Genomic DNA, 12,527 nt, shown 5'->3' with positions numbered 1-12,527 from the left:
ATGGTTGCTACGACTACCTTAGGGAAAGCATAGGTTCTCACGGAAAGATCACCTCTAGACCAGGATCATTGTCATTTCAGGCATACCAAATTCCCTTGTAGGTGGGATGACTTTATCCTATCACAGAAATCCAAGAAGATGAGCATTTCAGAAGATACTACCTGAGGTTGGCCCCTAAAGCCGATGTCACACCAGCAACCAATTAGAGAGTGTGACAAGCACTTGGCGATACTGTCATATGGAACAATGAGCACTACCTCTGTGAGAGACCCAGCATACCAAGCTATTTGGTGAACAGTGCCTGACCCCACATGTATTAAGGAAATACTGATAGAGTTTCACATCTTCCAGGAAGACTGGGCTGAGACAGGCCATGAAAGAGCATCTGTCCTGAAGAGCAGCTGTTGAAGGGAGTAAAGGATTCAGAGGAAGGGCTGCCTGGGATTTAACTAATGGGACTACACAAATCCGGTCCCTGTGTGTTCTAGAGGCCTCCAGCCAAGCTGAAAGAGTTCATTAGACCAATTTCCGCTGCCTTGGTAACAAAGGTCTATGAGTGTGCTCTTACATGGTAGAAGCAATTGAGTGTTATTCATGGGAAAAAGCACTATACACAGGTACTGCATGTCCAGCCAGGCAGCCCGGGTGGCAGTAGAGACCAGAGGCCTACCCTCCTGTAATATAGAACTGTCCCCTCCAGAAGCCTGAGGCCACGTGCTACCTAGTTTGTGGAATTTACTCAGCTTCTGAAGCATCAGTCAGAGGCTATAGAAACTATTTCGTTCTGAATTGTATACTCAATCTGGCAGCAGTATACTTGATGCTAAGTATATCTGTCCATCATCAGATCTGGATAGCAGAATTCCTGGATACCACCAAAGAAAATGGCAGGGCTCTGACAGCAAGAGAAACTTTTAACACCAAATTCAGAATCTGAAACTACTGTTCATGTTCCCATCACTTGGAGAGTTGGCTACACACTGTCTGCAAGAATGCCTTTCACAATCTAAGTGCACCACAGACCACACCAGTGTGACAGGAGACCTTCTCTGCATTTAAAATAGCATCTTCTTTCAGTTCTTCCTTTTCCCCTTTTAAAATCTAGCCTTTATTTATTCCCTTCCTCTCTGGAGTGGACAAGAAGGAACTCACTCATTCTAACCACTGTTTTGCAGTGAAGCCATCAGCAAGCTTCCTCAGAGAGAGGCCTAGTTCTCCTACCTCCAAGTCTCTGGAACAAAGGGGACATCAGGAGAAGGGGAAGGGAAAGCAGTAAGACAGGAGAAAACTCTACCATAACATATAACAACATCACCCCATTTCCCACAGTCTGGTAAAGTAAATTAGTTCCCTCAAATAATTTGATTTTGTTATTCACAGAAAAACAAGCTGTTGCTGCTTTTTATCCAAAATTCCTCTCTCTCTAGAGCAGTGTTCCCCAAATATCCTAAGAGGAGTCATGCAATCATTAAAACTAATTTTGTTAATTTTTACTTAAAAGCTAAATATGTTGGGGCCTCCCTGGTGGCGCAAGGGGTTAAGACGCAACCTATGAAGCTGTCTGCAGCCACTGCAGCACGAGTTCAATCCCTGGCCAGGGAGCAACCCACATGACACAGCAGACCTCTCCTGTCTTGCCTGCTGCTCTCCTCAGCAGTGTATTTTAGTCAATCTGCCTGTTCTGTTCCCCACTCTGTCTTTGGTGAATCCTCTTACCCCCGCCCACCTGTGGCCTGTACCCCAATTCTTGTATGCATACATAAAAAAATCTTTAAAAAAAAGTTAAATATGTTGATAAACACATTCAACATAGGAACATGCATACATGTAAGTATGTAAGAATAATATGAAAGATCAAGTAGCTGCCTGTTCTCTTGGGCTGACAGTTTTGAAAAATGGCCAGAGCAAGGGCCTCCCTGGTGGCTCAGGCAGTTGAGTGCAGCGCTATGAAGCTGTCTGCAGCCTCTGCAGCACAGGTTCTATTCTGGCCGGCTGGGGATATTCCTACATAGCGTGGCAGACCTCTCCTGTCTCGCCCACTACTCGCCTCAGCAGTGTATTTCAGTCAATCTGCCTGTTCTGCTCCCCACTCTGTCTCTGGTGAATCCTCTCACCCTCCCACACATCTGGCCTGTGCGCCGGTTCTTGTATGCATGAATAAATAAATCTTAAATAAATAAAAAGAGGAGAAAGATTACTGTTAAAGCAAATGTTTAAAAAAAATGGGTAGAGCAAGAAGATAGGGTTGGTGTTGAGAGCAGCTCCCATTAGGTGACAACTAATTACAATCAGGGGCTCTGCAATCCCTCGTGGCACTGACAATCACTCACTCCATTGAGGCATTGTGCTCAGAAGAGTGAGCATGGATTTGGAGTTAAACACACCAAGCTTAGAATGACAATTCTATTGAGCAGCCCATCACACCATACTCAGGAAGGTAACACAACCTCTCAGAGATACAGGTTTCTCATCTCACAACTTCCTTGTCAAGTGGAGTATTAATAAAACTAATTGTGAGGCAGTAATGATGACTAAAGGAGAAAAATACATGAAAGACATGTGCATAAAACTAATAGTCCCTCAATAAACAGTAAGAAAAATCCTAAAGATGCCATCAAAATCTGTTAGAACTCAGAAAGAAATAACAGTCATCAATATATACTCACCAAAAGAAGAAATACCAAAACCCAAGTCAATTACTATCAAATATGAAAACAAACACGGGAGAAAATAACTAGTGGCTGGAGACTTGCTACCCCATTCTCTCCAGTGGACAGATCAACAAGCAGAAAACATATAAGGACACAATAGCCTTAAACAAAGAACTAAACCACACAGAACAGACATTTATATGGCACTTCTCCTCAAAAAAAGCCACATGCACATTTATCTCAAGTGCACATGGATCATTCTCCAGGACTGACCACATACTGAGTTACAAGACAAACAGCAACAAATTCATGAAGATTGTAGTCATACCAAGAACCTTCTCTGACTATAAAGGTACCGAACAAAAAATTAACTTCAAAAAGAAAACAAAGTAATACTCTAATACACAGGAGACTGAACAGAACACTACTAAAATACTGGGTAAATGAACAAGTCAAAGAAGAAATTAAAAAAATGCCTTGAAACAAGTGATAATGGGGATACAACCTTCCAGAATATATGGGAAACAGAAAAAGGGGAAGTAGATAGCAATACAGGACCCAATCAAGAAGCATCAAAGAACCCAAATAAACAACCTTTCATGCATCTCAAGGAACTAGAAAAATAGTAAACAGTTGAAATGCCAGTAAGAGGAAGGAAATAATAAAAATAAGAGCAGAAATAGATAAAAATCAAAACAAAGTCCAAAAGATCAGTGAAACCAAAAGCTGATTCTTTGAAAAAAATGGACAAACACTTCAAGCTGGGTTCACCAGCATAAAGAGGATGAAAACTAAAGTAAATAGGATTAAATATGAAAGCGAAGAAGTTACAACAGACACTGAAAGAATTCTGAAAATAAGAATGAGATTACTATGAACATCACATGCACACAAGTTTGACAACCGAGACAAGATGGACAGATACTTAGAATTAAGAATCATCTAAGACTGGATAGGGAAGAGATAGAAAAACTAAACAAGCCAATTACAAGCAAAGAAATTGAAACAGTAATCAAAACTCTTCCCAAAAACTAAAGCCCAGAAACAAATATATTTATAAGCAAGTTCCATTGAATGATTAAAGATTAACAAATACCTATCCTGCTCAAACTCTTCCAGGAATTGAGAAAGATGGAACATACCCAAATACATTTTATGAGGTAAACATCACACTAATACCAAACCAAACAAAGAAAATATAAAAAAGAAAATTACAACTAGTCTCCCTAATGAACACAGATTCTAAAATCCTGAATACAATCTTAGCAAACTGAATTTAAAAATGCATTAAAAGGATTATACACCATGACCAAGAGGAATTTATTCCAGGGAAACAAGGATGGTTCAACAAAAGAAAGTAAATCAACATAATTCACCACATCAACAAAAAAAAAGATAAAAAAACATACAATCATATCAATGGATATCAAGAAAGCATTTGATAAAGTTCAACAGCCATTTATAGTGAAAACCCTTGAAAAACTGGGGATAAAAGGAACACATCTTAACACAGTAGAAGCCACACATGACAAACCCACAACTAACATCATTCTCAATGTTGAAAAAATGAAAGTCTTTCTACTAAGATCCAGTAAAAGACAAGGATGTTCACTCCCACCACTACTACTCCAACATGGTACTAGAACAGTTAGGCAACAGAAAACAATAAAAGGAATTCCAATTTGGAAAGGACTAAAGCTATCATTATTTTTAGGTGCTATAATAATATATAGAGAGAACAATAAAAAAAATCCAATGAAAGGCTAAGTAAAACAATAAACCAACTAAGCAGAGTGGCAGGTTAAGAAATCAATATACAAAAATCAGTTGCTTTCCTATATGCAAACAATCAGCCTAAAGAGGATGAAATTAATAAACCATCCCATTTACAATCTCACAAAAAATATAAATAAATATCTGGGGATAAATCTAATAAAGGAGGTGAAAGAGCTATACAAAGGAAATTATAAAACATTGTTGAAATAAATAGAAGATATAAAGAAATGGAACTATATTCCCTGCTCATGGATTAGAAGAATCAACACTATCAAAATGGCCATCCTACCCAAAACAATTTAAAGATTTAATGCAATTCCAATAACAGTCTGCACCATGTGGGTTAGCAAGCCGGTCGGGGATCAAACTTGTGCTCCAGTGGCTGCCAATAGCTTCATTGTGCTAAGACTTAACCCCCTGAGGCACCGGTGAAGTCCAATATCACTCTTAATGATGAAAAATTGGCCTGTACCCCAGTTCTTGTATGCATAAAAAGAAAAACTGAAAGCTTTTCTAGTAAGATCTGGTATACAAGATAAAGATTGCTCACTTTCACCACAATACTGGAAGTCCAACTACAGCAATTACATAAGAGAATGATATAAAAAGAATCCAAATTGGGAAAGAAGTAAAGCTCTCATTTGCAGATGACACAACATACAAAGGAAACCCTAAAGACTTTACTTAAAAACTAATCAAAACAATTAATCAATTCAGCAAAGAAGTAAGTTAGAAAATCTGTATATAAAATAATATGGTACTGGAACAAGAACAGACACACAAACCAACAGAATGGAATTTACAGCCCAGAAATAAACCCACACTTATATGGACAGTTAATCTACAACAAAGAAGCCAAGAGTAAAAGTTGGAGAAAGGAAAGTCTCTTTAATAAATACTATTGAGAAAAATTAACAGTCGCATGCAAAAGAATGAATCTAGACCACTCTTATACCATATACAAATACCAACTCAAAATGAATAAAAGACTTGGATGAAACCATAAAATACATAGAAGAAAACACAGGCAAAACACTTAACAGTCTTCAGTGACCTTTGTGAATCCCTCTCGAACAGCAAGAAAAACAAAAGAGAATACTGACATTTGGAACTAAATAAAACTAAAAAGCTCCTGCACAGCAAAAGAAACTATCACTAAAACAAAATGACAACCTACTGAGTGGGAGAGTGTATTTGCACACCATACATCCAATAAGGGGCCAATATCAAAGTTCTACAAAGAAATCATACAACTCAACAAAAATAAAACAAAGAACCCAATGAAAAATGAGCAGAAGAACTAAGCTGGCAGTTCTTCAAAGACTTACAAATAGCCAAGAGGCACATGAAAAAATTCTCATTATCACTTACTACCAGAGAAATACAAGTCAAAATCACAATGAGATAACACATCACACCTGTGAGAATAGCCCATATAAAAATGATCAGAAACAAGTGTTGGTGAGGATGTAGAGAAAAAAGAACACTCTTCCATTATTGGTGGGAATGTAGACTGGTCCAACTCCTATATAAAATATTCTCAATATATATTAGCAATTCCACTCCTAGATATCTACCCAAAGAATATGAAAGCACAAAGTCAAGTGGATGTGCACTGCTATGTTCATTACAGCACTATTTACAATAGGCAAGCTACAAAACAACCTAAGTGTTCAAATACAGAGGAGTACATTAGGAAGATGTGGTATATCTCCACAATGGAATACTACTGAGCTATATAAAAAAAAAAAAAGCTAAACTCCTGCCACTTGTGACAATATGGATGGAACTGGAGGGGATTATGCTAAGTGAAATAAATAATAAAGAGAAAAACAAACAGCAGATGGTATCATTTATATGTGTAATATAGAGAAACAAAACAAAGGGTCAGAAAAAGCCAAACCCAAACAAACCCTGAAAATCAGACTAATGGGAAGGGGGTGAGAACAAAGTTGGGAGGGAGCACAGTGGAGTCCCATTGGGTGTCTTGGTGGTGGTTATGGTTTGGTAACAACTCAAGGGGTGTGTAAATCAACCAATATACATTATGAACCTACATTACCTCAATAAATAAAAAGAAGAAACAACAAGTGCTAGTGACAATGTAGAGAAAAAGGAATTCTTACGAACTGTTAGTGGGAATATAAATAGGTTCAGCCACTATAAAAATAATATAGAGGTTCCTCAAATATTTTATCTTAGCATTACCATATGATCCAGCAGTTCCACATGGGTATTTATCAGAAGGAAACAAGAACACCAACTTGAAGAGATAAATGCACCCCCATGTTTATTGCAACTTGACTCATAAAAGCCAAGACATGGAAGCAACCCATATGTCTGTCTATGCATGAATGGATAAAGAAAAAGTGAGATATCTGCATATACACATACACGGGAACATTATTCAGTGAAAAAGAGAGAAATCTTGCTTTTTGTGACAACATGGATTGAACTTAAGAGTATAATACTAAATGAAGTCAGTCTGACAGGAAAATACAAATATCATATGATTTTATTTACATGTGGAATCTTAAACAAGCAAATAATCAAATGCAAACTTACAGATACAGAGAACAGATTGGTGCTTGCCAGAGGCAGAGGGTAAGAGGAGGTGGGAAATGGGTTAAGGTGGTAAAAAGGTACAAATTTTTAGTTATAAAGTAAGTCTGGAGATATATAACATGGTGATTTTAGTTAACAATACTTTATTGTATACTTGAAATTTGCTAAGAGAGTAAATCTTAGTTCCCACCATAACAAAAAAGCGCTAGTGACTATGTGTGGCAATGGATGCTAACTAGACTCATCAAGGTGCTCATTTCCCTGTATACACAAGTGTTGAAGCATTTGTTGCACACCTGAAACCAATGTAATATGTCAATTATATCTCAATAAAAACATAAAAAAAACAGTGAAGACAGCAATGTGGAGTAGGAAACAGGGGCAGAAATGGCACTATCTGTGGCTGTCAGGCTCTTGGAAGGTCTGGGATTGGGCAAAGCTGTAAGAAGGATGGGAGAAGAGAGAGGGAAAAGGAAACCAGCATCACAGTGGGATTCATTGAATTCCATCTGGTTAAGCTCTCAAAGTGTTAAAATCTAATCCTGCTGAAATTAGAACTTAATATTCTTATCTGCAAATAATTATTGAAGACAACATAATGTTCAGTTCAGTTTTTTCTTACCACAAGTCAAAATTTCCCCATCTAACTCAGGCATCCACCCTGCTCCTGCTAATTTGGCCCTTCCTTCACCCTACTAGGTCCTCATTCCAAGCCCATCCTACAGCTAGTCAACATTTATTGTGTACCCACTAACTGTCGGATTCTCCCATATCAGAGAAATGACTCCTATTGTAATGATTCATCACTTTACTTCCTTTGAATAAATACATGTTATTATGTTCAATAAAACCATGCAAGAAATAATAACTGGAAATGACATTTAAATAACTTACACCAATGCCTAAAAATGACTTCCTGGAAGAAAAGAAAATGATTGGCATTTTCAAAGCTATTTTTAAGAGTTCCTCCTTTTCTCCTCCTCTGCAGCCACCTCTCTCCCCTCACCCCCATCAATGAGTCACCATCACCTTCAGAGCTGCATGGGTCCCTAGCCTAGAGGTAAGATTGGGCAAAAGCAAGTTTTACATTTTATAGTGAGGAAGGAGGCTGCCATTGAAATGTAAACGCTGTCTAGTTACTCTACTACCATCCCTTTCTAGTTCCCATGGAAACAGACCTTAGATCACCAAAAACAGGGTAAAGATATCACCACGCTAAGTTTCCATGCAATCTGTTTCCATGGGAACTGGAGAGAAGGGAGTGGAGGCTGGGTAGCTAGTGATGCGGCAGTGCTCGTGTGCAGGTGCAGTGGCTTTTCAGAGATGACATGTCCACTCAGGGACGGAGTCTCAGAATGGGAAACTCAAAGCAGGACGGACTGTGGACAAATGACAGCAGGGGACCTCCAGACACATGATCAGCAAGTGATTCACCTTCTCAGAGGTTCCTTCACCCGGGTGATCCATTTCAGGCAGGGGTTCCCACACCTGGTTGGGCAGCAGGGTCACCCTAGATCTACTAAATCAGTATCTCAGAGCCTGAGATACTGAGATTCTGTAGTTTCTAATCAGCTACAAAGTGATTCTGATGCATGACCATTCTGGGAAACCAGTGCTTTTTTTTTTATTTATTTTTTTTTTTTGTGGGACCCTCGCCTGTGGCCGGGGATCGAACTGGCACTGCAGAGTCTGCGGGCAGCCTCGCAATCCAGTGCTCAAGCACTGCGCCACCAGGGGAGGCCCGAAACCAGTGCTCTTAAACAAAGTTTCCTAAGTTTAAGGTAAGCACGGGACCTATGGGACCCTGATGAAATGCAGATTCAGGGTCAGCAGGGCTGGAGCAGGGCCTGAGGTCTGCATTTCCAGCCAGCCCCCAGATGCGGCAGATGATGCTGGTCCTTAGACAACATTTGTGTAGAGAGGATCTAGACAACAGTGAGTCTGACTCCAGAACTTCCTCCACAGACTACGGATGATTAACACAGCCACCCCTATGGGAGAAGCTTATGCCTAGCTTCAGGCATGAGTCCACACTAGGACCAAGCCTCAGAGCAGCAGCCCTGGTTTTATGGGCTAAAGAAGAATCAAGCCACGCTTCGTGTTAGCCCCCCTCTATCTGTTTTTCTGCCCTCAGAGACAATCATATGTGAACAAGGTAACAAAACAGTCACAATTTATATATAACCATCAGATTGCCTCCTCTAAACCTATTTCTCCAAGAAAGGAAAGAATTGAGAATCAAATCAGTGGCGGGAAATGTGTGAAATATTTAGAAAATATATATAAATACAGATACATTATCAAAGAAGAATGGAGCTGGCCATGCAACATTTTAAAAGAAACAGTAATTTTGAAAATTTCTTATTTATAAAGAAGTAACTTAGCTAAACTTAGTATCCTAATCCAAAAAAAAAAAGATATGCACAGTAAAAGTAAAACCCATGTTTCTGCTAAAAGGGTGCAGAGTAATGCAAAAGTAGTATTTATTTCTATACTACACAACTACGAAATAGTTTTAAACCACATAAAACATCAAAGTGTTATTCAAAAGCAAGTCATTTTCTATTTTAAGAAATCTCCATTTTGCTTACATTGGGTTATTTCAGTTTGTTTTATTAAATAGATTTTGTATATCCTTCAAGAAATATTACATATTGTTTGAAAATTAAAATATGAGCAAAGATTTCAACTATAAATGACTGAAACTTGAAAAAAATAACCTGATTTTAAGAATGTAAATGGTGGAAAATCAATTCTTTGGTTAGTCAGCACACAAGCAACAAAGAAAGTTCAGCATTTTACACAATCCTGTAACTGTAAGAAGCCAAAGATAGCTTCACACATACAGTCTGCAACACATATTTTTAATTCCAATGAGGCAAAAATATACATATATTTATTTATACGTGTGTGTAGTATCATACGCAAACTTTAAAAACCATGAATTAGTTTTGAGACTCAGTTGCTTTTTAGGTTTCCAAAGCACATGAAGCCACAGTGCTACAACTGCTAAGATGAAGAAATGAAACTGCTAATGACACATCAACATAGTCAACTCAAGAAAAAAAGAAGAGTGAAAACTAGTTTCAAAGAAGGAGCTCATTGATGACAGTGCTTAATGCCAGCCTAGATTCTCTGTGACTACAATGTAATTGCAAATCCACCCTTCACCATTCCCACAAATCATATCTTGGGATGCAGAGTTTTAAGTTTGCACAGGGCAATGTTTTTCACATTTTGTGCTGTCACCTACATTAATTTCACATTTCCTTTAATAAAGAGTGTAAGGCAACCAACCCATTCCGGGTAGGTTTATGAATGGTTCGAGCAGCCACATGGTCTTCGCCGTTGTTTGTAGTTGCTGTACTCCTCCATACACTCCACTCCTCCACCCATGACACTACACTACCACCACCCCGCACTCTGCTGCACCACCTTATAAACCAGTCTCTTAGCTCAGGTGTACCCAACTGCGCATGCCCACACCCTACTCCAGATGCCCACCATCAGGCATTCACTCAGGACCGTAGGGTTCTGTCATCCATCCTAATGGCGGGAGGGAAAAAAAGCCTGATGCCTTTTACCTACCCTACAGTCCACCCCCTCAGGGTTTCCTGCCGTACAGTCCCTATGTTTCTCTTAGTCTTTATGAACACTGCAGCCACGGCCCACAAAAGCAAATGAAATATATAACAAAATGACTAAATTCAATTTTCCTAGGGGCAGAAAGACAGAGAAGTTATCGGTACCAGCAATGGGAGATCCCTCCCATCTGGCAATATACATGCCAATTTGGCATCTGAGGACAATATTGTCACTGGCATCAGTGGCCTTCCAGGTCGTGAGTACCACACTCGCTTTGCCAGTGAAGAGGCATCAGTGGGTTCTACATGCAGCAGGAGTGGAGAGCTCATAATGGGCCACAGAGTTATTACAAATGTCCCCTTGAGGATTGCCCGCTGATCTGCCACCCCAGGGTGGGTAACACGCACCTATGGCGACCACTGTGCAGTTACCCATGGTATTATCAGTAAATCAGCCTCCAGGCCATGACCCCAAGGGGCTATCAGAGCCACCCAGCACATGTGGGGAGCCTTCACTGTCCAGGGTCATTCCCAGTTCACAGTATGCCCTGGGTCCACTCCAGTTGGGGTTGGCAATAGGATGTTGCCCTGTTGTCCAAGTCCCGGTTTTAACAAGATGTCTGAAGTCTTTATTTGTAATTGGATGGGAGCAGCAGCACGATGCAGCAATGCCTCCACTGGAGCCAGGCCACCTTTCCTGCTCCTCTCATTTAATGTCTACAACACCCCCCATAGACATCGACTCCACCCAGCTAGCGTCTGAGTGGGGGCAGTGGCTCTTAGTCCTTGCTTCAGCAGGCCATTATACCGCTCTATAATCCCTGCAGCTTTGGGATTATAGGGAGTGTGAAACTTCCATTCAACACCCATGTTCTTGGCCTACTGCTGCACCCGGGCGCCTGTAAAATGAGTCCCTTGGTCGCTCTCCACTACCAGCAGACGTCCATATGCAGCACATAGGTGTGCCAGTGCTGCCAGAACTGTCTTTTGGTCCGCATGTGAAACAGTGTAAGCTGCCAATAACCTGGTAGCAGTGTCCACACAGGTGACCGCATATTGTTGTCCACCAGAGCAAGGTAGTGGTCCAATGATATCAATCTGCCAGTGTGTCAGGGGTACCTACCCCTGCAACACCTGGCCTGTAGATACAAAAGGTCTCCGGGGGTAAGTCCTGGAATATACTACACATTGTTCACAAACAGTCTGAATTTCTTTTAAAGTTACAGGTGGACCCCAGGCACGCACAGTGGCCCACATTGTCTTCTGCCCTGTGTGGAGCAAGCGTCTGTGTAGCCACTGCGCAACATCCCGCCCTGGAGCAGTTTCAAGCCATCGAACCCTGGCTAGGGTATCTGCCTCATAGTTGCCTGGTGAGGCTAATGGGGCATGTCCTGTGACGTGATAAACAGTCACCAGCTTCTGATGGCCCAGATCCCATAGATCTTTCCATAGGGCCTGGCCCCACAATGGCCGATGCGTGACTGTCCAGTCATTTAGATTCCACGTGGAAATTCACAGTGTCAGACCCCTATATACAGCCCAACTGTCAGTACAGATTACTAGAGGGGAAGGCTCATGGGCCACCACCATCCATACTGCTCGCAGTTCAGCCCATTGGCTGCTCTGTCCTGTCCCGGTTCAAAACAAATAGTGTCTGTTTGTGGGTGTACAGCCACCGCTGTCCAAGAGGCTGGCTGGCCCCGGCTGGAGCCATGTGTATACCAGGCCTCTGCTGGAATCGGTGCTCAACCCTCCTTGTAGGGACTAGCTTCAGGTTCGGCTTCTAAACAGGCTTCTGAAGTTGGTTCCATACTAACATATGTCACAGGACCAAGAACCTCCTGCAACTCCACCCTTTAGGGGCTAGTTGACAGGGTGCAGCGCTGTTCTAAGTGTGCCCCCCACTTCGCCAAAGTGAGCATTTGAGCAGTACCACTATGGGACTTTGTTG

At 40.8% G+C, this 12,527-nt stretch overlaps 1 protein-coding gene across 6 annotated transcripts in view; it reads right to left on the bottom strand.

Moving 5' to 3' along the window:
* LDLRAD4 (low density lipoprotein receptor class A domain containing 4) overlaps positions 1–12,527 on the bottom strand; it is a 589,432-nt gene that overhangs the window by 386,099 nt on the left and 190,806 nt on the right. The window lies entirely within an intron of this gene.

The sequence above is a fragment of the Talpa occidentalis genome, unplaced genomic scaffold (genome assembly GCF_014898055.3).
Source record: "Talpa occidentalis isolate TD23 unplaced genomic scaffold, MPIMG_talOcc4v2.1 talOcc4.13, whole genome shotgun sequence".
NCBI lineage: Eukaryota > Metazoa > Chordata > Mammalia > Eulipotyphla > Talpidae > Talpa > Talpa occidentalis.
This window is presented reverse-complemented; position numbering and strand designations above follow the sequence as displayed.